At 48.6% G+C, this 22,487-nt stretch overlaps 1 pseudogene; it reads right to left on the bottom strand.

Moving 5' to 3' along the window:
• Positions 1-19,525: 19,525 nt before the first annotated feature.
• LOC133084735 (large ribosomal subunit protein eL21-like) lies at positions 19,526-20,042 on the bottom strand (annotated as a pseudogene).
• Positions 20,043-22,487: the final 2,445 nt, after the last annotated feature.

The following is a 22,487-nucleotide window of genomic DNA, read 5'->3' as shown; positions in this document are numbered from 1 at the left end:
TCAAATAATTTTCTGTGGCTATTTTTAAGTGTTTATTTGGTTAGCCAAAAGTTTGATCTGTGTAATATTGGCCGAATCATGTGTAAGAACTCTGGAAAACCATAGAAGAAATGGTAATAAACATTAAAGGAGCAAGAAACAGACTGTAATGGGGGGCGGTATGTGCACCCAGGGGATGCTAAAGCTGACTCATCTGAGTTCAGACAATATTAGAATTTTTGTTCAGATCTTCATGTAAAAATTAGGAAAGAAATGATACTTTACTAGTGTTTAATTTAGAAACTGACCTCTAGGTTGTCCCAAATCAGGTAGCCACAGTGTGGAGAGGTTAATGGCAGACCCTCTTCCATTAGTGTTTCAGTGCGTGGGTTTCAGGTTTGCCCAAGGCAACTGAGTTTGCAAACTACTTTTCATTAAATCAGCTCTCAAGAAGTGGGCATATGGCTTTAAAAGACTCTCAAGAATCTATGGGCTGAAGATAGTACAAATCACGTAAGCACAGGAGAAAAACAAGCAAATGACAAAGCTGACCCTCCTCTCTTCCAGGGACAGCCTTTACTTTCAGCTGCTTTGAGATAAAACCAGTGACAAATCTGACAAACAATTACCCCTAGCCCCCAATTTTAAATTCTCAAGAAGACTATTTGAAAAGTGGGTTATTTCCATCATAGTAAGTGATGGCCCTTACATGAAGTCTATATTGGGCCTTGAGATATTGATTCCTGATAGCAGGGCTTGAACATAACTTATAGGCACTTAAATATACGTATATTGGAGGGATGCATGCTCAGAAATTTTTGCTGGTGGCATACATGATCAGAAAGTTTAGAAGCTCCTTTATGTTGATCAAGGCAGGCATACAACAGCAGAGAAAGAGAAGAATGATTGGAAATGAAAAGACCAGGAGAGGAGCTCAGCTAAGGGTTAGGGCACAGAATCTGCAGTGAGGCCACATGGGTTTAAATCCCAGCTCCTCACTTACCCACAAGTTGACTTAACCTCTCTGTGCTTCAGGTTCCTGTGAAATGTGGATGGTGACTGTATGTACTTCATAGGGCTGCTATGAGGATTCAATGAGTTAATAACACCTCAAACAATGCATGGCTCATTGTAAACGCTCCCTGAGTTTGCTATGTAAGTTACAAGATCCCATAGGATTTCATCAAGTGGAAATACTAATTGTGAACAAACAATGTACCAGATTATAAACTAGCATAGGAAGTATGTGTCACAAACATGAGCTATTAGGAACAGAAGTCAAACAGAATGGCAGATGAATGGCAGATGCCAGGCTGGTGACAGCTACTGGAATGATAATCCTTGGGCTCTCCCCTCCCATGGGATACACATGACATCATCTACACAGGCTCTGGGGGTGACAGAGATGAAAAGAAATCAGATGCTGCTGGAGCTCCCAGCCTGATGGTGACGGCAATGATGCCAACATGACGACCCAAGGAGACAGAGGCTGGGACCAGGGAGGGTCTGGCTGGGATAAGCTTTTCCTTGGTCTGTCTGATTCCCTCTGACTTGGATAACTCTCCTGCTGACCCCGTGTCTGTCTCCTCTCCCCCACCTGGAGCTCAGGGCATCAGCCCCCATAGCAACCAGGTTCCCTGTGGGAGAGTTCTGACCTCAGCCAGTGAGCTCACCAAATGGGGCACCCACTCCATGAGAGCCCACCTGAGGGAAGGTGAAGGCTCTCGGTCCCCAGGAGCAAGGGACACAGAGAACAATGGCATCCCAGCACATGGGCTTTCACCTGCCTCACAATGTGAGGATCTATTATTTATCCAAGTAGTGTGGGCTGGAAGTCAATTTGTTTTACAGAAGCCCAGAGGGCTGGGTGCCCTATTCCATCCATCAAAATAATAACTAAGTAATTAGTAAATAATAGAATGGAATTGATTTTGTAAAAGGCAAGCAGTTAGGTGCCTCGTGGGCTGGGACAGTGAAATTCAAGGACTGGAGAGGGGACCTGAAGAGGACTGAAATCCTAAGAGGCTGGGCAGGGCAGGGAAGGAGGTTGTCAGGGAAAGAGACAGGGGCCCCAGGCTGCTTTTCCTTCCTCCGGTCCAGAGCCCTGTGGGTGGCTATACGTTGACCCTCCATTCAGCCAAGCATGCACTCCAGCTGGGGCCAGATGTTAGGAGCTGCTCATGAGTATAGATCTTGCAGAAGGGGCTGGGGCTCTGTAGGGGGTGGCCAGGGCAGTGGCACCCTTGTATTCCCAGTGCCCAACCCGGACCTTGGCTCAGAGCAGGGAGCCATCAAATATTTGGTGAAATGAACAAAGAAATGAATATGCATTGGCTCAGAAACCAGAAGGGCCATATGGCGAAGGGGTCAGTCACTCAGACCCTGCAGCCAGAGTGCCTGGGCTCTGTTATTTCCTACTGCATGACCTTGGGTATGTTATTTAATCTCTCTGTGCCTCTGTTTCCTCTTTTGTGAAAAGGACGAGGGGATTAAATGAGTTATTAGAAGTCTAGAATATTGCCCAGCACCTGGTAAACACTAGCTGTTACGATTCGCAGGACCACGGGACCGTGGTGCCACAGCATGCAGGCCAGGACTTTCGCCACCCACCCATGTGCCAAGTATCGCCATGTCCCTCCCCATGTGTCCTCCCTGACAGCTCTCAGGTATGCCCCACCTCCCTGACCTCACTACCTTCCCTCACCCCTCACCCCTCCTTTCTGACCTGCAGGCCTCCAGGCCTCCTCCTCCCTTCTCAGTGGCATCGAATGCCAGGCCAGCCATGGGAGAGATCATCTAAGTCATTTCTACTCAAGCTGTGGTCCGTGGACCAGCAGCATTGGCATCACTGGGGAGCTCGTGAGAAATGCAGACCCTCTAACCCCACCCCAGACCTACTGGATCCGAGCTGGCACTTCAACACGATCCCAGGGGATCTGTGTGCACATTAAAGCCAGAGAAGCACTGGAGTGGTCCTCAGCCCTGCCGCATATTAGAAGCACCAGGGAGCATCGAATCAGAATCGCTGGGGGTAACACTTAGCCATCAGTAATTTTTACGAGGTTCCTGGGGTTAAGAACCACTGACTAGACAAATGCCCTCCCTTCATTCACAAAGAGGCTGACCAGGGTCAAATCTAGCCAGGGAAGAGTGGGCCATAGAACACAGGCTCCCTTCCTCCTGTCTCGACAGTGTGAGAGCTCAGCTCCTGTTCTGGGCCCCATGGAAATGATGGTGGATGAGATACTGTCTTGACCCTGAGTAGCTCCTGGTCTGGGGAGGGAGACACTCAAGTAAAGAATCAACAAGGTAGTGTGGGAAGGGCTGGAGTCTCCGTGCAAACTTGAGAAGCACAGAAGAGGGAGTGAAGGACCCACCTGGGGGAGCCCCAAGGGGAGGTATTGGGTGGGCGGTCTCTGAGCCTCGTCCTGAAGAACTGGGAATTTGGCAAATGTGAGAAGGAAAGATCATTCCAGAAAGAAGGCACAGCATTGCAAAGGCATGAATTCACAATTGGGCTCCTTGGTGAGTGGGGACTGGTAAGAAGCTCAGAGGGGTGGAAGCCTAGTGTTTGGAGAACACAGCTTGGTGAGAGATGAGGATGGAGATATTGTCAAACTGGATAGACCTAGACTGCCACGGAGGAGAGTCTGGACTTTATCCTGAGGGCAGCAGGCAGGCACTGGTAGGAAGGTGCAAGGACAGAGCCACACTTGACTTTCAAGATCACTGGTGGCAGAGGGGACAGTGGATGGGAGGGGACAAGCTGGGGGAGAGGGGAACACAAGAGATATGGAGAAAGTGCAACCTGCAACAGTGGCAGAGGATGGAGAAGGGGAGCCAGATGCAGGCTATAAGTCAGAGGAGAAGTCAAGGAGGGATGTGTGGGATGGAGACAAGCCAAGCTCCAAGGTCCAGAGCAAGGATCTCAGTGTGAATCCCAGCTAACTACCTCCTCTCTGTGCCTTAGCTTCCTTATCCGTAAATGGGACTAACAGCAGGACCTCCACCCCGTTTTGGTGTGAGGATTAAATGCATCAATACCAGTGGAACTCATAGAATGTTGCTTGGTACATTGTAAACGCTTGACAAGTGCATTACGTCATTGATGACCAGCAGAATATCAGACAATCATGCTCCTCTTTCTTAGTCTAAATGGCACGGGGAAGCACTTGACTACTTGGGGATTATATTTCCCTGCCACCTCGATCTTGAGATGCGGCCACGTGACTGAGTTCTGGCCAACAGAATGTGGGGGACATCATGTATGCCACATCCCCACCTGGCTCAGAAAACCTTCTTGGGATGCCGCACTCTCTCTTCCTCCTCTTGCCATTGGGATATCCAAGCTCAGAATGACCTTGGGGGTGGGGGGTCTAAATGATAAAAGACCAAAGACCATCGCTTCCTCCCCTCCGTGATGCTAACTCCAATCCATTCATCTGTCATTTATCTGGCATCATGGACGAATCAGCTGTTCCACAGAAGTTAACTATCCAGTCAAGAAAGTAAAACATATCAGAAGAACTAAGTTGGAGTCCTCTCTCTGATTTTAACTGAGTGACCTTGAGTGAGCCCCTTGACCTTTCTCAGCCTTATCAAGAAAGTGGGGATAAATTCATTTACAGGACTGTCAAGAAAATTAGATCAAAGGGTATGTGTAAATGTTGTTTGTGAATTTATATAAGAATGATTGATTTTCTTTAAGATGTGATCATCTGCTGTGCCTCATTTAAACAATGGATCTAAGAGATAATTAAACATTTGGATGGCCCAGAATCATCATTATGGACATTGATTATTGCCCTAAATATAACTGGACGATTCCCTCTGGGCTTGTAGAGATTTGGGGGGCTGCTTGCCCCTTCCCTGAATAGGCCCATATTGCTGTACGTAACTAGCTGTTGCTCATCTTAAGGTTACAGTAAAAAGATGGAAACCATATACATATATATGTATATACATATATATATGTATATACATATATATGTATATATATATATTTTTTAACTTTGGGTCTATGAGACAGATCAACATTCAGCCATGGTTGAGATGATCCAGCCTCAGGAAACTTGCAGGGTTACCCTGCAAGTCAAACCCTGCTTTGCCTCTGGGTTCCCAGTACTTTTTTTTTTTTTTTTTTAAATGGGTCTTTTGCTGTCTTAGGTCCCTTCCAATCATTTTTTTTTAATCAATTGCACATTTTTTTAAATTAATTAATTAATTAACTTATTTTTGGCTGTGTTGGGTCTTCGTTTCTGTGCGAGGGCTTTCTCTAGCTGCGGCCAGCGTGGGCCACTCTTCATCGTGGTGCGCGGGCCTCTCACTATCGCGGCCTCTCTTGTTGCGGAGCACAGGCTCCAGACGCGCAGGCTCAGTAGTTGTGGCTCACGGGTCTAGTTGCTCCGCGGCATGTCGGATCTTCCCAGACCAGGGCTCGAACCCGTGTCCCCTGCATTGGCAGGCAGATTCTCAACCACTGCGCCACCAGGGAAGCCCCCCAGTACTCTTATACTCCTTCAAACCCCAGCTCAAGGTTGACCCTTGAGCCCAACCACCCCCATGTTCCCAGGGCTCCCTTTGCATTCCTCCAGCAGAGCACTTAGCACATAATAGTCCACATTTTAAAAATCTTTTCCAACTGCTTGCAGGTAGGAGCTGGATCATCTGCATCTTCAACCTGGACTCAGCACAGTGCTTGGCACCTAGTAGGCACTCAGGAAACTTTGTTAAATGAATGACTCATAAATCCAGTAATTTTGGATAGTGATGGGAACTATATCATCTCCCACTGAAAAATCATTTCTCTTTATTTTTGAGTCATACTTAGAGTCTGAACTATTCCCTTCGTTTCAATTACATTAGCTAATTAGTTCAATGCTTAAGCTTTTTTCTTGGTTATTTTCCACGATAGATATCATTTGTTTCCATAAATAATTTAGGTGCACACTGTGTATCCCACTTAGAAAGCAGTAAGCGCCTCCAGATACTTCTGAATGGTCTGGAACTGCGAAAAAAGAGAAAGCATCCACCCTGAGGGGCTTCTTAACTAGGTAGGTGCTGAAAACGAAGGACACCTCCTGTGCCAGGTTGTAGTTTCCACAGTTTCCACATCTCATGTGTTTCTGCAATATGACCTTGACACTTCTCCCAGTGAGAAGGGGCACCTATGTGTGCTCCCCCCGAATCTGGACAGACTCGTGATTTCTTTGACTGATAGGGATGGCTTGTTACACTGCAGGGGCAACTGAAATGCCACCTGGCACTGCACAGCCAAGATTCCTCACTTCCAATGGTCATCTGGTCCTTCACTCACCCCCAAACCCACAAATGCTCCCCTGCCTCAAATTCAAGAATATTTCTGAATCTACCTCTCACAGGCTTCTGTAATCTGATTCATTTGGCCTCTTTGATGTTATTTCCAGTGATATCTTCCAGCCCCTCTTATAACCTACACACACACACACACACACACACACACACACACACACACACACTAAAGAGAACATTCTTTCTTCAAAGGAGACATGCAGGTGGCCAATAAGCATATAAGAAGATGCTCAGCACGACTCATCGTTAGGGAAATGCAAATCAAAACTGCAATGAGATACCACCCCATACACAATGGAATATTACTCAGCCTTAAAAAAGAATGAAATCTTGCCATTTGAGACAACATGGATGGATCTAGAGGGTATCATGCTAAATGAAATAAGTCAGAGAAAGACAAATACTGTATTATTTTACTTATATGTGGAATCTAAAAAGCAAAACAAATGGACAAACAGACAGAAACAGAGTCATAAATACAGAGAACAAACAGGTGGTTACCAGAGAAGAGGGGGTGGGGTAAACAAGAGAGTTTACTTCTCTTGCACAAAAAAGTAAAGAGATAGGGAGTCCAGGGACATCATGGTGGTTCCACAGTCATCAGAAACCCAGGCTCCTATCATGTTCTATCATCCTCAATACACTTCTTCTATCTGCAAGATGGATTCACACTCCAAAGTGGATGCTAGAGCTCCAACCATCACATCAGCATTCCATACCAGCAGAAGCAAGAAATGGGGACAAAGGGATTCTCCTTCCAGCTGATCCTTTTAAGCAGCCTTTCTAGAAGTCCTACATAACACCTGTGTTTTCACTTCTTTGAACTTAGTCACATGGCCATGTCTAGCAGCAAGGAAGGCTGGGAAATGTAGTCTCAGCTTTGTTATTAAGGAAAAAAGGGACAATGAATAGTGAGGGGCAGTTAGTAGTTTCTCCGTACAAGATTTTCCTGCGAAACCAGTCCACTAGGATATCTTATATCACACATCACCAAAACCACACAGTTTATCTTTACTGTTAAACACTCAGGGTTTTATGTAATAATAATAATAATGGTAGTTACCATTCATTGAGCCTTACAATGTGCCAGACACTAAGTGGTTGATCGGCCTTATTTTATTTAATCCTCACAAAATCCCTATATGCAGGTATTAACTATCATTAACCCCAATTTGCAGGTAAGGAAACTGAGACCCAATTGGAGGTTAAATACTACACGCCTAGGACCACAAAGATATTGAGTTGGGATTTGATTCACGAGCTTGTCACGACAAGAAACCGTGTCATCTAAAGCACCCAGCACAGTGGTTCACAAAAAGAAAACATTATTAAAAACAAACAAATAAAACCTTGTTGGTTGCATGAGTAACTCAGCATCAAGATAAAAACAGGAACTAGACAACGGTCGTAGTAGAGTGACCTGGGCCTTCTCCAGGTACAGGAAACCACAAGTCTGAGAAACGCGCAGGAGTTGAACACTGTCACTTCAAAAGTTGGGAGATTTGCAGAGACCATGGGATGAAGCAGCGCTGGAGTTCAGGGCCTGACTCTGCCCCCTCTTTGGGGTCTTCTGGCCAACGGTCTGCAGGGAAAATTTATGCTCCAGGAATGACCCAGTGTGCCTTCTTCCCAAGCAAGAAGAATTTTCGTTTGATGTTGTCTACTGCTTGTTTGGATTCCTTTAATTTTTTATTGTTACTTAGTAAGCAGTTAAAATGTCAATGAAGCCATCTTCCGCAGCTCAAACCCAGTCAAGTCGCTAAGCATTTGCTGTCAGTGATCAGTAAATTATATTGTTACTATTATTATTAGTTCAACAGAAATCATTCATGCAGGTTACAGAAGCCTCTGAGAGTTGTTTTCAGCTTTTATATAACAGTCCTACAGATTTTAGTACCAGCCTGGGATACCACTTTCCTAGGGCACAGCCTCTTGGAAAAGCAGGATTGGACCTCTCCTTTTGCTCTAAAAAAAAACGTTTATTATGAAAAATTTCAAACATATACCAAAGGATTAGTTTGTACCATACAAAATTGCCATTTGAAGGTCCAAAATGGTTAAATAGCAGCAATTTGACATGACTTAAACTAATAGTATGATGACCCCCATGTTCCTATCACCACCCAGTTACAACAAGGTCAATCTTGTTTCATCTAAACCTCTCCACCCTCCTCTCCACCATGGATTATTTTAAAGCACATTCCAGACCTCTTATTATTTTATTCACAAATATTTCAGTATGCATTCCTGAACAATTAAGGACCCTTTCCAATCTCCAAATCATTTTAACATCCCTAAAAATTAAAATTATTCAATGATATCAGTAGACATCCAGTCAGTGTTCAAATTTCCCCAATTGTCTCATGGATGTCTTAGTTTTTATTGTCATTGTTGTTTTTTAGTTTATTAGTAAGAATCAGGATCCAAATAAAGTCCATATATTATAATTGGTTGATATTTCTCTTGAGCTTCTGTTCCCCTTCTGTTTTGTTTGAGGTTTTTGTTGTTTTTGTTCTTGCCGTTGTTCCTTTTCCTTACAATCTCTTGTTGATGAAACCTGTAGTGTTTTTCCTATAGATAAGATCTCGCTGCATCTCTGTAACTGGGAGTTACCTCTAGAGGCTTGATCAGATTCAGGTTGGATTTTTTGGGGGGCAGGAATACTGCATAGATGGTGTTGTGGTCTTCCATCAGAAGGAACATAATTTCCAGCTGTCTATCATTTTATGATATTAGCTGTCATTGACGATCACTGCCTAGATTCATTGTATTCTAAACGGCTGTAAATTGACCTTGGTGACAGGCAGGTGGCAATATTCAGTTAAAGGACTCCCCTTGTTCCTCTCTCCCCCCACCCCCACTGTGTTGTCTGAGAGGCCTGATCTGGGCCAGGATGGGGCTGGACGCTACACTTGTTGCTTATTTCTCTCCTCTTTTCCCCAACCCACCCCCCATTTCTGTGGGAGACACACATTAATGGAAGGCTAGGGAATTGGAACAAGCCTTGAGTTTGTGTCTAGCCCTGCGGATGTCCGCCTTGGAGGTTGCTAGGATACTCGGCTCCCAGAGCCTCCTTGGAGTTGCATCCTTCTGGAACAGTTCACAGACACTGTATGGGCTGGCTGTGCAGTGGGGAGGGGAAAGAGCGGCAGCACCCAACAGGCAGGTCTGCCAAGAAAGAGAAGGCTGAGGTCCCTCCTGGCCCTCCATGGAGCTGGGAAATGTCCCCCCAGAAGCATCTCTACATGGAGATTAATTCTGATCACCTATGGTAAAGGCAACTCTGAATTTTAAAAGTCCCCAGTCCTACCTTCTCCCTATGCTTGCATTTCTTCTGCAACATGCCCTTCTATGTATAATTCAGAAGATATAACCTGAATGAATGGATGAATGAATAAATGCAAGAATGATTGTCAGACCTCTCCCCAGCCCCTGTCTGCCTGGCAAACTTCTGGTCCACTTTAAGACTCAGCCAAGGGCTGCATCCTCATCTTCAAAGCACCCTTCCCTTCAGGCTCCCAGGCAGACTCAGACACCCCCTGCCTGTGCTCACACTTACCCACAACGTCACATTTATCTGTTAAGGTGCACGTGTCCCCACTGGGTCTCATTCTCCTCTGTACCCCCAGTACTTAGCACAGGGCCTTGCATAGGCCAGTTTAGATGCATGAGTAAAAGTGCTCTGTTGCATGACTCTGGAGACAGGGAGCTCACTACCACAAGTCAGCTTATCCTGGGCAGCTTCAAAGTTCTTCCTTATGCACAGCTGAAATCTGTCTACTGGAAACTTCCACCTGGGACCCTTGGTGAGCCTGCCAGTGCCACACTGAGCAAGCCAGCTGCCTCTTTCGCAAAACCACCCTTCAGAGTTGAATCGCTCTCCATTGCCCTCTGCAGCACCTACCAAGAAGTAGTGGGGAAATGGGTCAGACATTCATGTTCTAAGTCACCAAGCTTGGCTCCCCGGAAGCTTCCCTAAGGTTAGACGTGTTGGTCTTATTAAGCATTCAGGGGACTTCCCTGGTGGCACAGTGGTTAGGAATCCGCCTGCCAGTGCAGGAGACATGGGTTCGATCCCTGGTCCGGGAAGATCCCACACGCCGCGGAGCAGCTAAGCCCGTGCACCACAACTACTGAGCCTGTGCTCTAGAGCCCATGCTCCACAACAAGAGAGGCTGCCGCAATGAGAAGCCCGCGCACCACAACAAGGAGTAACCCCTGCTCACTGAAACTAGAGAAAGCCCACGCGTAGCAACGAAGACCCAACACAGCCAAAAAATTTTTAAAAAAAAAGCATTCAGACACCTGCACCCTCTCCCTGGTCCTGCACCCCCAAAACTGCACCTTGGCTCAAAACCATAGGGCACAGGCCAGATGAGCTCAGGTGGAGGGCACAGGTAGGGCCCCACAGGTTTCCTGGGTGTGAGATGATCCATCTCCGCCCTTTCCTGGTACAGGTTAGAGGATGTCAGGCCTAGACAGTCAGGACAGTTTTCTCAGGATCACTCAGAGAATCTGTGTAGAGTTCAAACAAGAGCCAAGACAGATGGGGAGAGAGAGGAGGCAGCCATGCTGGCATCAAATGCCACAGGTGACATGCCAGGAGCCAGTCTGCTGTGATTTATGTGCCACCATCCCTGGGGTGGCAGAAGAGCTAAAATCCTTTCTGACATCTCAGGACCGAACTCCTCAAATCCCATCAACACCCAGGCTCACTGACAACAGTTCAGCCGAATAGCCCTGCCCTGAGAAGCCAGTCCAGGGAAGGCTCCTGCCAAGGACTGCCTGTCAGGCAGGGGAGCTTAAACCAGGCACAGCGGTGAGGGTTGGTCCTTCATTCCCATGGCTTTGGGATTAAGGGCTCTGGAGCCAGCCTGCCTGGGTGCGAAGCCTGGCTTTCGCACTCACCAGTCTCATGACCTTGGGCAATCATTGTCCTCACCCAGCCTCAATGTCAGTGGGGAGTTAATGTTTATAATATGAATAAAATGATATATAAGGCTTAGCACAATGTCTGCCTTTTAGGAAAACACTCAGTTAACGCTAACCATTATTATACATGTCCACGTCCTGCCCGGCTCTGGGGATGAAAAGGAGAGTGGGCCAGACAAGATCCTTGTCCCCCCCAGGGCTCCTGGCCCCGCGGGGAGGACGTTCAAGCCGGTGGATGTGGTGTGGAGGAACTGGGTCAGAGCGTGGTCCTGGGGAGTTCTGTAGAACGGTGGCAGTGGGCGAAGATGTTAGAGCAGAAACTCTCTCCTCTTGCACGTGAGGAAGCTGACGCCTGGCGACACAGCGCCTCACCCCTTATCAGTGGCAGAGCCTGGACCTCCGGCTCGTCTGGCCCTTCTGCAAACCCAGCACTAGAAGTTTGGGAGCCTGGGGCACAGAGACGCCCATTGTCAAGCCCGGGCGTAAGCGCCGGGAAGGCCGTGTCCCCAACCAATGGGAGCCCACAGTGATGATGTAATGCTTGGCCTCCACCGTCATTGGCTGCTCTTCCTGCCACTCCAGAACCCGCTCCAGGGCAGTGCTTTTCGCAGCTGGGGGTTTTCTGCAGAAGGAATCAAGGGTCTGGGGAGGGGGTGGGGCGCGAATTGGGGGAGATAAGGACTGAGCCAGGAGCCCGGGTCCCTCCCTGAGCAGACCCGGGGATTGGCAGCTGCCGGCTGCTGACTTTACCAAGCTCAAAGCTCATGGGGGAGAGCGGGGAGAGGGTTCCAAACACCCCTACTCCGTCACCCCCTGGGGCAGCGCAAGTGTCTTCGAGTCTGCGGGCGCGCAAATCCTAGGAGAGACAGGAAAGGAAGAGGCACTAGCCCGGCCCTCCGGGGAAACAGCCTGGTGCCCGGAGGGAGGAGGCTGAGCCGAGAGTGTGAGGTGTGAGATTCGGATACCTACGACTTGCTCTAGACACGTGATGAATTACAGGTTTGAGTCCAAAATGTGGCATGGTCAGCCAGGAGCTGCCCAGGACTTGCCTTTGCCTCAGAAATCCCTGTGCTTTTTTAAAAAGACCATTCAAATGGCCCGAGGGAGAGAGAGCCGGGGCAGTTGGGGATGGAAACCAAAGCAGCTTTTACTTCTCGGAGGAGGGGGTGAGACACCAGTGCTAGGAGTACCTGTGGGCCCCTCCATCCTACCTCTGCCCCAGGAATCCCAACTACATGTACTGGCACACAGGGGCCCTATCCCTCCCCCAACCCTATGAGGTAATCCCTGTCGTGATCCCCATTTTACAGATGAGAAAACTGAGGGATGGAAAGGTACAGTGACAGAAAGCCAGGACCTGACTCTGGACTGCCTGACGCCAAGGCTGGTGCTCTGTGGTTCACACAGGTCCCCAGCCAGAGGGACCAACCTGGGCATGGGGAGTCCTAGGATAGAGGGACTGCCTGGGTTGGGGTAAGGGTGGGGAAGGGAGAGGCTGCCTTGCAAAAACCCACTTCCAGCTGGAGCCACAGAGTCAGGACACACAGAGCGTTTCCTTGCTCTCCACAGAAACAGGGCAGAGGCCTAGGACTACCCATGCCCCCACCAAACTGCACATTCGGGGCAGAGGCATTAGGTCCCTCCCTTCCAGCCCCTCCCAGGGGGGCTGGCCCTCTAACCTAGGCCTGAACTAGCCCACTTCCCACCGTCTTCCTACCTGTGCTTTTGCCAAAGGTGTGCAGGTGAGCTGGGCCTCTGTCTCTGTCACACAGAGCACCCTCACGGGGCCTGAGACATGGGTTCCAGTCCCAGAATGGCCTTGGCCTCTTAACAGCTATGGAACTCAGGCATGGTCTTGGAGCCTCTCTGGGCCTCCCTCAAGGTCCTGGGGGTCACACCCACACGGCAGGTGCAAAGGACTCCTGGCATGCCGTAAGCACCCCCCACAGGTAGCCTCCTTCCCTTCTCAGATGCAGATCTTCAGGGGGTAACACAAAAACTGCAGGCTGGGGTTCTGGACAGGATCTCAGAGCTCCCTTAGACTCCTCACGCCCCACTTGATAAATGAAGATACTGAGCCCTCTTGAGGCAGTACAAGGACTGGGGATGGCTCTCCAGACTCCCATCTCAGGCTCTTTCCACGCCCACAGGTCTCCTTCCCCACCCCCTGATGCCCACAACCTCCACTGCCCTCACCCCCATCACTGTGCCCTGTGAACCTAGCTGACTAGGGACTCCTTAACAAAAAGGAAAGGGGCAGGACAGGCTGGTAGGCCCCCCTTTCTTCTCTGAGGGGCAGGCTGGGCCCCCTGCCCCCCAGGCCTTCTGAGCAGCCCCCAGACAGAAGTGGGGGTTGGTGGGGAGAGACCAGGTACAGGAAAAGGACGAGGAGAATGATTGATGACTGTAGTTACAGGGAGGGGCACTCGGGGGTCCTGAGGTGGCATGAGGGGCTCACCATCCATCCACCCAGCCAGGATGCCAGATTGTTCTGTGTGGCTCTACTCCCCTTCCCCTCAGAGAGGGGCAGAAGAAGGGGTGAAGGGGAAGCTTGGCTCTGGCAGCAAGGGGAGATTATGGGGAGGCAAGGCAGTGCTGGGCAGTGTGGTGGGACCATTGGCATGGGGTTCCAGTCTGAGCCCAGCTGTGAACTTGCTGTGTGACCAAGGACAAGCTGTTTGCCTTCTCTGTCTCAGGCTCCCTATTCCATAATAAGGGGTTAGACTAGAGGGTTTCAGGGGCACATTTCAGCTCCAGCACCAGCAGAGGAGGGGGGCACATCTAAGACTCCCTCGACCTTACTTGTCCTAACTCTACCCCCCTGTGTCATCAGCGTCTCCTGTAAGGCCTGCTCCCCTCTAACAACTAGAACAGTAGACATGACCAACCCCATGTGGCCATCGATGCAATGAATGCTCAGAAGGTGTGTTAGTTCACTCAGGCTGTGTAGAGAATGCCACAGACCAGGTGACTTATAGACGAGAGACATTTATTTCTCACAGTCCTAGAGGCTGGAAGTCTGAGATCAGGGTGCCAGCATGGTTGGGTTCTGGTGAGGGCCCTCTTCTGGGTTGCAGACAGCCAAGTTCTCATTGTATTCCTATGTGGCAGAGATGGGGAGAGAGCTCTGTGGGCCTCTTTTAAAAGGGCACTAATCCCATTCATGAGGGCTCCACCTTCATGGCCTAATCACTTCCCAAAGGCCTCCACCTCCTAACACCATCACATTGGGGGTTAGGATTCCAGTGCATGAATTTGAAGGGGACACAAACGTTCAGTCCATAACAGAGGGCACAAGGGAGGTGCAAAAGTCACCAGTGAGCAGGATCTGCCAGGAAATAGTCTTTTGATAGGTGTTTCAAAGGCCTGGCCACTGGCAAATATCAATAGGAAAAAACAGGCTGAGGAAACATCCCATCAGGCTGGCCTATTTGTCTGTGAACCTGGCAGGCATTCAACTGGTCAGCTCATCAGATAGCAGTCAGGCTGGTGGCCAGTCAGCCAGGCAATCAGATACTCGATCCATCATTCAACAGCTGGCCAGGTCAGCTGCCCTGGAGGTTCCAGGGCCCCTGGCTGGACAATACTTTGGGGCTACCTCCAGTCCTCCCTTTGAAACAGAAATTCTGGACTGCTCACCATCCCCAGGTACCCCACACTCTCCCACCTCCAAGCCTTGTCTTCCCATTCCCTGTATTGAACACTGTATCAGTTCTCTATTTCACAATAATGCTGTGTAGTCAACCACAAAACCCATGCTTAAGAGTATGCATTTGTTTAGCCTCTGAGTCTGGGGGTCAGCAAGGCAGTTCTTTTGTCTTAACTGTCTCACTCATGTGTCAGCGGGCAGAAGAGCTGTGGGCTGGGCTCTCTCACATGCCAGGGCCTCAGCTGGGACAATTGGGTGACTTGCCTCTGCTCCATGAGGTGTCTCATCCTCCAAGAGGCTAGCCCAGGCTATTCCCACGGAGGAGGCTGGAGTCCAAGAGAGTGGGTGGCAGCATGTGAGTCCTCTTATGGCTTGGGCTCAGGACTGGCACCCTTCTGCTGCATTCCATCAGCCAAAGCAAGCACCAAGGGCATCCCAGATCGGAGGTGGGAAGGAGCTGCAAGATCTCATGGCAAAGAGCGTGGGCCAGTCCCTGGGGCCATCAATGCAATCAGCAGCAAACACCACTGCTGCCCCTCTTCCCTCTACCTGTTAGCCTGTTTCCTGTTCCTCAAGACCCTTCTCAGTCTAGTTCTTTGAAGTTTTGCCTGAATGTGCCTCTGCACAGCCACTGCAGTCTAAATGAAGTGCTGGCTTCTCTCTGCCCTCCTAGTATTTTTTTGGTGCTTGTCTTAAAGCCCCCAAGTCTGTCCCCAAGGCCGTGGGTTGACTTTCCCAGCTGCCTCCACAGCTAGGCGTGAGCTCCAGAGCCCATGAGCTGCATCAGATCCAGGAATGACAGCAGGTGGGGCTGCGAGCTGGGAGGCCAGCCTGGTGCGGAAGTCCCCTACCCACACCGCCTGAGAGTAATAAGCAGCTCACCCTCCTCAGAGCAGGACACTGTATGAGACACCCCACCCCTCCCAATTAGTACCCGTGTGTCCGTGAGCAAATCAGCTAATTTCTCTGAGCTTCTGTAACCCCTACTCCGGGGTAGCTAGAAGGGAGGGTGCCTGACAGCGGAGGTCAGCCTCAGGGTCCACAGCAGGCGTGATGCATGGCAGCTTCCGATCTTCTTCCCTTGGTCGTCACAAACCCAGACTCCCTATTTTTCCCAGCATGATGCAGAGCCATGCAACAATTTCCCAGGCAGGCTGAGCCCTCTCCGCGCTGTTCTCCTGCTGGGCTTCCCTCAGGCTTGGTGCCCATGGGCAAACATTTGTCCTCATTTGAACATACAGCCTAGCTCACAGGGAATCACATACGCCCGCTTCTCCCTCCAGTCTGCCACATCGCCCCTTGCCTTGGCCACGCGTTATCTCCTCTCTGCTCCCCTCCCCGCCCCCTTACTTCTACCCAGCTGATGCTTCTGCAGAAATGCCCAACCAGGCCATCAGGGCCTTCCCTGGAGGATGCCTCCAGAACCCAGAGGCAGCGGGAGGCTCCCAGAAGGTGGCCTCGGGTGGCACCTTCATGTGCGCCCGCCGTCATGCTGTCCTCCCAGAGCCTGGCCAGCACCGGGCACTCAGCGAGGGCTTGCAGGTGGCATTGTGACTTGGAAAGGAGGGTCTCAGGCTGGCCCAGATGATGCTCTGTTGCCCACCCTCTCCCTGGGTTCCTATTTTTGCTCCTCTTTCTCCTATTTCTGAGACAGCTCTGTGTCCTGATCCCTCTTCCCCCAGTATGTGTGGGACGCCTCAAATGCTGAACCTGTGAAATTCCCACAGAATTGATCATTGCTGGGCAGTAAGCTCAGGCTGAAGAGTGCAATTGCTGGATTTGGATGGTGTGGATTCACACCACTTGGGTCTCAGTGATGGTATCTGGGATTCGCTGTCACCCACCTAACTGCCAGGGGTTTACAAAGGAACCTGAGTCCTGAGTGAGTGGTGGGGGGGCTCTGGCTGGCAATCCAAGGTACGCTCCCAGAAGGCAGGAAAAGTTGTCACTGGTCTTAAGTGTTATAATCATGACCTACACTTACACAGCAGTTCCCTGTGCCAGGCACCACCTAAGTGCTGTGCATCAGTGATCCATCACTTGATCCTCACAAGAGGACAAGGGAATAGGTGCCATCATTACCATCACCCCATTTTACAGGTGAGGAAACTGAAGCAAAGAGAGGAGAAGTCTAAGTGCGACATGGTATCCTGGATTAGGTCCCAGAACAGAAAAAGGACATTGGTGGAAAAACTGGAGATATCTGAATAAAGTCTGGAGTTCAGTTAACAGTAATGTACCAGTGTTACTTTCTTCCTTGGGATGAATGTAAGATGTTAACATCAGGGGCAGCTGGGTGAAGGGTATGTGGGAACTCTCTTTACAAGTCTTTTGTAAATCTAAAATTCTCTTGACATAAAAAGTTTAAAAATAAAAGAGGTTAAGTGACTTGCCTGAGGTCACATGGCTACTAGGTGGCAGAGGGGAGGATTAGGTCCCAGACCATCTGGCTGCAAAGGCCATGCTTGTGGCCCCCATACTCCTACTCAGAGGGCCACTGTCTCTTGCCCTCCCCAGCACACGTGACCACTATCATCGTGTCAGAGGGTGGACAAGCCCATACTTGGGGCCTTGGCAGGAAGTTCTGGGGTGCGTCCCTCCCCAGGGCAGTGTGGGAAGTGTGCACACCTGGATCTGTGTTCAGTCGCAGCCCTGCCCCCATCCTAGCCCCAGGACCTTGGGTGAGCGACTCCTTCCCTTAGATCTCTTCTTCAGTTATCCCCATCTTCTGATGCCTAATCCAAGCCCCATCTTCTCCCTGGTGTCGTTCCTTCTCCTTGGGGGTCTTCTTCATGTCTGGAACAAAGTGGGTTCCAGACTGGATAACCCAGTCCTTCCCCAACCAGCCAGCTATGTTCCTTGATGCCCTTGACATTGTTCACATGTCAAAAATGAGCTCTGCCCATCAGAGGCACCAGCACCTGCCAGGCAGGGCTCCTCCCCAGAAATTGGAGTCCCAGCTGCAAAGTTCTGATAACTCCACCTCTTCCCTCTGTTCCCTGATTTAAGGGTGATGACAGCTGTGGCTTCTACCTCTGTGTTACCCTCATATGACTCGTTTAACTTCTTCAATTCTCCAACACCTGTTCAAATAATTTCTTACATTAAAGTCTGTTGGGAAAACAAAACCAACAAATGCTGTGTGATCCATAGGGCAGCCTGGAGAATGGAGGCCTGAAACCAACCCCATTCACTACAGGGCCTGTGCCTGACTAGATGGCATAGCTTTTGGAGTTAGACTAGCTTGAGGTTGAATCCAAACTGTACTACTTACTATCTGTGTGACCTCAGCCTGTTTTCTTAACCTCTCTGAGCCTCGGGGGTTTTTTTGGGTTTTTTTAATCTATAAAATGGAAATAATTATAACCAACCCTCAGGGCTGTTGTAAGAATTCAGCGAGATGATGCATATAGCCCTTCTCACAGGACCTGGAAATAAGAGTTCAGTAAGTGCTGGCTTTTGTTATTGTTATCATGATTAGTATTGGAGAAGTCTTACAAGTGAAGGGGTTCATTTGGTCTTCATGTGTGGCTAGCAGCCTCCCGCGGAGAAAAACTCCACTTTGTTGCTATATCAGATATCTACTGCTGAATAAAAATATCACTGCAAATCTCTGCAGCTCAAAACAGCAATCATATTAGTTTTCATGTCTCTGTGGATTGACTGGAGTTGGCTGGGTGGTTCTGTGGGTCTTGAGTGAACTCACACATAAGTCTGCAGTTGCCCAGCTTGGGAGAGGCTCTGTCACATGTGTCTTTCATCCTCCTCCATGGATCACTAGGCTGGCCTGAGCATAGCCTTCTGATGGTGATGTCAGAGGTGCAAGGGGGCGAACCCCATCATGTAAGCATTTGTCAAGACTCTGCTTGTGTCAGCTCTGCTAATATCCCATTGGCCAAAGCAAGTCATATGGGAGCCCAGAGTCAAGGGGTAGGGAAGTGCTCCCTCCCCACAGTAAGAGGGCACTGCCAATTTACATGGCAAAGGATGTGGATACAGGCAGGGGTGAAGAATTGGGTCCATTAATGCAATCAATCTATTGCACCCTACACTCAACCTCAATTATTCAGATCCTTCCCACATGCAAAAATCAATCACTCCCATTGCAAGACTGAGAAACAGCCAGTGGCATCAAGCTCAAAATCTACTTTCTCATGATCTACATCAGGTCCAGATGCAGCTCCTTTTGATCCAAGACCTCTGGGCAAGTTATCCATCTCCCATACCTCCAACATATAATGGTAAGTTAGGGACAGGACATCTGCAATAAACATTCCCATTCAAACAGGGGAAGAAGGAGGTCCATACCAGTCACTGGTCCATAGCAATTCTGAAATCCTGCTGGGAAAATGTTTCCAGCTACCACAACCTTGCGGATAGGTAACATTCCTTGATTAGCTCCAAGATCTGCATTCTTTTTTTAATATATATATAAATAATATCTGGCAGTTTATTAGCCAGTGGAGCATATTGCACAACAAACTACCTCACATCTTTCAGGAAGAAAAACTACTAAATTTGAAAAGTAAAGGCATCACCCGCTGAATCTGGACACAATTAAAATGTGATTTAAATATTTCTTTGGGGGAGGGGACACAACACTTCTACTCAATTAAGAGAAACACTTGTACAGTCCAGGTCCTTTATTTTCTTTACACCCATCATGCCATGAATTCATAGGGAATGGGCTCCAACAGTTCAGGCTCCTTTCCATTGGTTCTCACAAAGTGTGCTTCTGTGGGTGGAGCACGCTGGCGCTTCAGTTGAACCCAAGTACCTTTCTTTTTGGCTTCCTTCTTTTTCTGATCATTTTCCTTCACACATTTCAGGAAGCTATCTCGGGTCTTAGAGTGCTCAAAAGCTCAGTATGCACATTAATTCTCTTGGCAAGAATCTTGCCCTTAACTTGTTTGTTTACAACAATGCCAACAGCATGCTGCGTAACACTGTAGACTCTTCCAGTTTTGCCATGGTAACATTTGTGGGGCATTCCTTTTTGAATAGTGTCCATTCCCTTGATACATACAATACGACCTTTCTTGTAGATTCACATGTATGTGGCCAAAGGAACAACTCCATGCTTTCTAAAAGGCCTAGAGAACATGTAGCAGGTGTCCCTCCTCTTTCCCTTTGCGTTGGTCGTTTTGACAAATTACTGGAAGATGGCGGTTCCGGCCGAAAGGCTCCAAGATCTGCATTCTAAGAAAGGTTCTCTCCCCATTGTTCTCTATGGCTCTTGCTCCAGCCTCTGAGATGTCCTTCCTTTTTTATCACCATCCCTGGCTACTTCTGAAGGCATTATAAAATATAGCCTTTAAGCAATCTTTTGAAACTGCTTCCTACCCAGAGGTCTTTTTATATTTTGAACAATTTCCATCTCTTTTAATTCAGGCTAGGAGTCGTTTTGTCAATATAACTCTGTCTAAAAACTTTGTGGGTTCCCTTTGTCTTTGATTCCATTCTACTGCATGTGCCAGAAGCCACAGCAACAGAACAGATTCTAACTTCTCTATCATCCTTCTAATACTATTTGCAAACTAGGCAGTTATTTTATGAGCTTGTCTCTTTTTTGTAGTACCTTATCAAACACAGTCATACAAGCTAACTGATGATTTCAGTACTCTGCTGAGAAATCTCTTTGCCCAAGTCCAAGAGTTCATTAGATACACTTTTTATCTCCCAAGTTACTAACAGTTTTCCTAAAGGATTCAGCATTACATAATGTGGATTGCCATTTTTCCAGCCTCCAAGAGCAATTTCCTTACTGTTTTTTCAGCTTTCCCTAATAGTTTACTCATTCCCACCACCCAGTCCCCAAAACCAATGTTACATATGTTTTATGTTTTATGTCCACTTCTGGGTACCAGTTTATGTATCAGTTAATTATTGCTACATAACAAAATATCCCAAATTTCAGTCATTTAAAATAACACTCGTGGATGATTTTTTTACATGTCTGTGAGTCAGCTGGGGGGTGGCTGACCCAGGCTGAACTTGACTGGCTCTGCTGGTCTTGGCTGGGCCAATTTATGAGTCTGCAGCTCGTTGATCTAGGCTAGGCTCAGTTGGGGATGGCTCTGCTCCATGTGTCTCTCATCCTCCACCTGAGACCAGTGGGTTCACCTGGGTATGTCCATCTGAAGGTGATGGTAATAGCACGAGGAAGCAAAATCAGTCCTGCAAGCCCTTATCAAGTGTCTGCTGGAGCCATATCTGCTATCATCCCATTGGCCAAAGCACATAGTCAAGCCCAGAGTAAAGAGGTAGGGAAGTACCTCCCACCCACAATAAGGAAGGTACTGCAAAGCCACATGACAAAGGGCATGGACACAGGGAGAGGTGTAGAACAGGGCCATTAATGCCACATGCCACTGTGGTCAAAGGCAAACACTCACTCACTTCCAGTCCTTTGCATCTGGTTTTTCCTCTTCTTGGAATGTTGTCCTTATAATTGTTCTACAAGGTAATGTCCTCCTTTATCAGATGACAGGGGTGAAGATCAGATCAGAGAAGTCCCTTCCTCAGGATCACACAGCTAGTAAGTACAGAGCTCACATTTGAATGCAGGCCTGTTTGGGCACCTACTAAATGTATATGAAATGAAAAGTAAATCATTTCTGCGATGGTTATACCCATAGGGTTCTTGAACTGTAGAATCTAATTCTGGCTAACAAGCAGGGGAAAAAAGCTATTTATTGGAAGGAAACTGGACAGCTCACAGTGGTGAAAGAAAAGCTGAAGAAACAAAGGCAGGTCCAGAGAACTCAGTCAGAAAGGAGCTTTTGGGGGCCATCACTGTGAGGATGACTCAAGACGTCTTTGTCACTCAGCCAAGGAGTCCTGTGCCTAGAGAATCTGATTGGCCCAGCTTGGGCATTGGGTCCGCCCTGTGGGTGGGGCCTGGTGGCTGACAGGCAGCCCCTCCCTTCCCCCCACCTCATGGAATGGAGGAGGGGAGCTTCTTAAAGGAAATGCTGAGTGAAATTCCCCCAGAAAGGAGAATGGAGAGATAACCTGGGTGCAATGATTGGGCGCATGGACTTGGGAACCAGGCTGTCTGGGTTTGCCATCCTGGCTTTCCCACTGACTAGTTGTACTTAACCAGTACAGGCAGGGTATTAACCTTTCTATGCCTCAGTTTCCTCATCGGTAAAATGCTGTTGTGCAGTAATGTGTCAACCTCACTAGATTACTGTGAAGGGTAATGAGTGTTGGTTAGTGGTATCGCTGCATCCGGGGACTGGGAGAGACAGAGTGCAGAGCACAGGATCAGTCCACTCCCCGGAGAAACAGCACAGGCTGCCAAGGTGGCCCGTGATGGGCTGTGTCCCTCCTGGCCTGGAGCGACTCTGAGAGCTGCCAGCCATGTTACTCCTAGGCTCTCTGTTTCTGGATGGAGGAGCTCCAAGAACTCAGAGAATGCAGGTGCTGAGTCATCACTGGAGATTCCCTTAGAGATGGGACAAACTCATGTTCACGTTTCTCAGTCTCATGTTTGTTGGCATCGCAGTGGGGTCTTCTGGGTGTCGAGCCCATATGACCAGAGCATATGGTTTCCTGAGCTGGTACCAGATGTGAAGGCAGAAAAGGTTAAGTG

The sequence above is a fragment of the Eubalaena glacialis genome, chromosome 2, assembly GCF_028564815.1.
Source record: "Eubalaena glacialis isolate mEubGla1 chromosome 2, mEubGla1.1.hap2.+ XY, whole genome shotgun sequence".
Lineage (NCBI taxonomy): Eukaryota > Metazoa > Chordata > Mammalia > Artiodactyla > Balaenidae > Eubalaena > Eubalaena glacialis.
Note: the sequence above shows the minus strand (reverse complement) of the source record. Positions and strands in the feature narration are given on the sequence as shown.